Here is a 5759-nt window from a genome sequence, read left to right on the forward strand (position 1 = left end):
TCCCATCTATACAGCGCGTTTGGGGAAGGGGCGGGAGAGTAACGCAGGCGCCTATTTAATATTCATGAGCAGGGGAGGGGCGACTGCGGAAGCTCCGCCCATCCTCTTCAGCCCCACGTTGAAAAAATGTGAAAAAGTTACATCTGAACCCCATAAACGTTTGAAATTTTTAGTCAAACGGATACCCCAGTGCATGTTGGATAGTAGACATTTGCTTCTAGTTTGCAAAACCATGCATTCTCACCGTCACATTCCTCCAATTTTATTTCATAACAAAATCTGCAGTTTTTAGATAAAAATAGGTCTTGAGTTTAAAAAATAGGTTCTACACATTATTAAAATGATCTAATAAGCACTCTCAAGAGACAGATATGGACAACACCTGCACTGTGTGATGGTTATGAGTGATTGAATCGATCACGCTGAGATCATGCAAGTGTCAGTAATAGTAGTCAATACATCTTGTCCCTTAATTTTTAGTTTAACTAACAGGGTTACAGTTGGTTGGGAGATTGCAAAGTCTTTGGCTATCTGAGTCTGGAGACAGAATATGTCATTGTTAACATTCTTGTTGTTGATTCTAAAAAAAAAAATTATTTTCAAGAAAATGATGTAGAATGATGCAGAAGGTCTGGTTTTGACACATATTCATTAAGTATTTAATTCAGGCCATATGACTGTTATGATAAAGTGTTTTTTTAATAGATAAAAAATAAAAAAATTATGACATTGAAAAAGTTTTTTTCTGCTTATGGAACTTAGAGAAGAATTTAATCCCTAGTTCTTCTTTTGTAAAACAAACACCTGTTGATGTTGTTTGCAGGTATTGTCAGAATTGCCAGTGAATTCTGCTATGTTTTCCTTGAAAAGATGTCGTTAGCATGAATCTTCTGCATCCCATCTTTTGCTATCTTATAATGTACAATGTGTGTTTTCTTTGGTGAAATGCCTATTTTCAAGTTTTTTGTTCCTTACTTTTAAGAACTGTCAGACTGTGAATAGCAAAAAAAAAAAAAAAAAAAGAAAGAAAAAAACAACTAGCAGTGATGCGAATGTTGATATGCTGGTACTATGTGCAGAAATAGTTGTGCCCTCTTGCTGGGTCAGCCCAGGTAGGCCTCTGTGCAAGAGCAGCAGAAATGCCTGCCTCCTTCTCCTGGGTCTAAACCTCACAGCTGTTTAGCGACCGGCATTAAAATCGATTCAAGAACAGTGTTTGAAAGGCGACAGAAGGGGGCTCGGCTTAAGATCTGTCCATCCCGGGTCGAAGTCTTTTAAGGGCTGCTCTTCATCCCTAATGTGAGTTTGAAAAGAAGTTCCATTATAAAACAGAAAACTGCTCGGAACAAAGGCAGCTGTCTTTATTCTCAAATTAGAGCAGCTGCACTCCCTGCAAAGCAGCTCTGTGAATGGGGATCAAATAATGAAAGGGAGCCGTGGGCATCTGAACGTGTTGTCGCAATAATTGCTCGACATTCAATTTCAATTACAGAAGGAGGTTTATCGAGGCTAAAATAGGTCCCTCACTTTGAATAGGTGAGTGAACTAGAACAACAGGACTTCTGCCCGAGTTCCTGATATAGAACCCCTTTGGAACACTGCTGAATTTGGGAAGCGATGGTTCGGTAGCTGTTTGGTACCAGTGGATTTCAAACAAGCCTCTACGAAAAGTCAAAAGCTCTGCTCTCCTTGCAGGAAGGGAATCACTCAATGCAAAAGGTGATGAATTTAGCAAATAAAGTAAAATGTTAGCAGTGCACTATGATTAAATGTGGCATTGTGACTTCAATTTTGTGGGTGCCTCATCAGCATGCACCTATAGGCTGTTTCAGCTGCCAGAGACTGTAGTAGAATTTAAGCCCGACCAAGGAATTGAAGAAGCTACTTAAGCCAGGGAGGACTTGCTAGTTGTTGATCAATTATATATATATCTATATATTTTATTTTTAGAATCTCATTTTTTAAAAAATTTATTATGCGAATTTCAATTGCAGGAGAATTCCTGGTATTGCTAAAATGTTCGAAACACAGGTCAGTTTCTGAAAGCAAGAATAATGCGTCCAGGCATCACTTCCATTTTCTGAAGAATGCAGACTGCTAGGTAGTCTCTGAACTTTGTAGTGTTTGTTACTTTAGGTAGTTCCCACGTTCCTTGAGTAGCTTGAGAAAAGGAAGTTGCCCTGGTCTTCCGTACCGCCCCCTGCTGGAAGATTGAGACACTGATTACGTACCACTTCTATCTGCCTCTATGCTATAGACCAAAGGCTGAAAAACTTGGGACCCTCCACTATATTATACTTCATTTTTTCTGTTGTGAATGAAGTGTGTTCTGTCACTGTCACGTAACATCAGTTTGGTTGTCTCTTTCTCTTCCTGCAACTCATCATTCATTCCTGTACCTCTCAGTGCTGTTCATTTATAGACATGTTGTCCAAACTTGATTTGTACTATTTCCATACTCACCTACCAACAGAAGAAAACCTACAAGGTTTAACAAAGATCAAAAGAGGAAACATGACACCTCTGGAAAATAAAATTATAATTTGCATCACCACACAAAAAGAATGTTTTTCACATAACCTTTTCTACTACGTACAGTCCCAAAGGCATGTCCATATGTGTGTGTAGCTATTCAAAAGAGTTGTGGCATGAAATGATTTTTCAGTTGTACAAGTGACAATCTAACATTTGTGCCAGAAGAGGGACTCCTGTTTAGAGTTATAATTCCTGTGATTATAGGCTGTCATAAGAGCTCATTTGCCTCTCTCCTTGTCTTAATGGCATAAAAAAATTGAGTCTATATCTATCTGGAGAATCAGGGTGTGTCTCCCAAGGCAAGTGTCACAGAAATGCCATCACCTTCCCTGGAGAAAAGAGATTTAAGATCTGTACACTTTCACTGGAAGTTCTTGCCTGCATTGACTTGCAAATGCCAGAATCCCAGTCTTTGTTTGTTTTATAATTTTGTATATAAAGTGTAAACGAGCAATTGAGTTTTCCATATTGCTCCTTTTTATATATTTTTGAAAATAGCAATTAAAAATTTTTTCTTGAAAAAAAAAAAAAGCACCCTAGCGTAAATATGTGAAACAGCATAGTATAACTACGTAGGTGAAAACTTTAGTAGTATTATCAAACAATTTAGTATTGTTTAATATACAATGAATTATGACATCAGTATAATTATGAAAGTCATTGAATTTCACTTTTAGATGTTCAGTCTTAACATAAATGGAATCAGCTAGTTTAACATAAAATATTTCAGGACAGGACATAACAATTTTGACAAATGTTTGATTGTACTTATTCAGACATGTAGTTTCTATAAATTTCTTTTCATCAAACTGAAATTTCCTCTGTCTAATTTCCTGTCTCTATAATCCTGAAAATGTCTCAGCATTCCAGCTTGTGTGGACCCACAAGCGTGATATGATATCACATTTCATACTGTATTCACACACTCATTTTCTCTGGTAATTAAGGTTAATTTGGGCTCCGCTTGGAACCTCATGAGATGCTTGACTTGTTTGTCCAATAGCCGTGAAATTATACGCTCTTTAAATCATGCTGTGAAAACCCAGTTTCTGAGTCCTTCAAACCCAGATATGCATGGTGGCCCATCAGTTGTTAGTGCTGATGTCCTTCGACCTGTTCAAGTCTTGCCTTCTGATCGGGGCGGTTGCCCCTGCTCCAGTCACAGGGTTGAACCTGTGCATAGGGCCATTGGTTGGGCATATTACATCCACCAAACTGGGTGCTGAATCACAGGAAGTAGTGGCTAAGCACCTGATTGATAAGATTAAATCGGTACAGAGGAAATGAGCGGTTTTACCTGTGCTAGTTTGCCTTCACTTTGCATAGAGGGAGTCAAGTCTCTATAGAGTACTGAAAGTAACACTTGCTATCTATAACTGCAAACATCTTTGTAGCTCTATGCTGGAATCATAAAACGTCTGCTGATACTCTTACAAGGGGCTGCAAAGTAAGTGTGCATTAAAAGGTGTATCAGACTCATTGCATTCATCATCAGGTGTTCTATGTAGCCTAATGAACCTGAAAATATCTTCTTTCTGAGCTTAGGGATGAATTAACAAGCAACACTTGCAGTTGGTCAAGTGAATTATCGAATTAGGAACAAATAGAAGAGGTTCAACTTGTTCACAGTTCAATTACAGCAATAAATATATTTCAGTCTTAGAGTAGTTTGAAAATGATCCAGCTATCTAAGATCTATCAAACTTTCACAAAGCCATACACAGAAAAGGAGGTTAAATTATTCATGTTCTGTTCTATTCCATGTTGTGTCTATTATGCAAAAGAGAACATGTGAAGAAGGTCTTTCAAAGTCATGTATAATCTTTTGTAAGAGAGGAAATAGAAGACTTCTTTATATTCCTTTTTGAGAAATATCCTTGATTGGTTCTGCATTTTGGCATGATCAGAAATGAATGAACGAACGAACAAACAAACGAATGAATGAATGAATGAATGACACACACACTTCTAATGCTTTCTGTTTCAATTAGTTATATGTACTCAAATATGCAAAGGTTGCAAAGACTTATTTGCAAGACAGATTAAAGATGTGTATAGAAAAGGATGGGGTGACAGGAGAAATCATTGCTGTTACATAAATACCAAAGAGAATAACAAAACGGCATGCCTTTTATTGAATACAGAAGAGCCTTTTATTGTGTTGACTGATAAAATGTGGAATGTACTGAGTAAAATGCAGGTACAGAATACCTGATTATCCTGAGAAAGGACCTGTATACTAGTCAGGAGGTCACAGTTAAAGCATATCGAAGACAAACTGCATGGTTTCCTGTTAGTAACAGAGTACGGTAAGGTTGCATGTTTCCTCATTACTTTTTCAACTTGAATGCTAAACATTATGAGAGAAACTGGACTAGAAGAGAAGTTGATTCAATTTTTCTAGAAGGAATATTGGTGACCTTCAATATGGTGATAATACCACAGTAATAGAGGAGGCTGAAGAAGACCTTAAAATCTTATATAAAAAAGCCAAGGTGGAGCAAAAAAAATTACCAGTAATAATCATAATGATCAAAAATGATCAAGCAGTCAAAAGATACACTGATAACTAACACTTGGCAGAGCTGCGACGAAAGGTTTTGAAAAGATCTTGGATGTGCTGATGTATCAGCAAGTATAAAGATTGGTATCCAAGCAATGACAATTTTATAATGCTGTATGGAGCACTGTTGTCTCACAATGCCTCAACTATTCAGACATGGGTTTAAATTGCATTTTCCTCCCATGTCTGCGCGCGTATAATGTTACATGGACATGAATTTTGGACTGTAAAAAAAGAATAAAAAAAAAAGCTGACTGTGATGCTGGATGAGTCTTTTAAGGCCATAGGCTTAAATGCATTTTCTCAAGGAAGAGAAGCACAAATGAAGAGATTTCAATCATTGCACTTTAGACACTTCATTTGAAGACCAGACTCTCAAAAAGACAAAGAAAAAGACCGGCATACAGATGGACGTCCTTATTCACAACAACAGTGGATGTTCTACTTTCAGCACAAGTAGGGGACAGAGCAATCTGAGTATATGTGCAGTCATCAAGAGTGGATGTAACTTTAACACTTAACAAAACACATAATGGGATGTGTTTTTGGTTATTAAGTTGTAGAAAAATAGGCTTGCCATTTAAGCCAAGAATATGTTGCTTTCTCCTTTTGCATTCTCTCCCTATAGTAGGTTGTCATTGTATCGATCAGACCAGGACGA

Source organism: Scleropages formosus, chromosome 16, assembly GCF_900964775.1.
Source record: "Scleropages formosus chromosome 16, fSclFor1.1, whole genome shotgun sequence".
NCBI classification, from domain to species: domain Eukaryota; kingdom Metazoa; phylum Chordata; class Actinopteri; order Osteoglossiformes; family Osteoglossidae; genus Scleropages; species Scleropages formosus.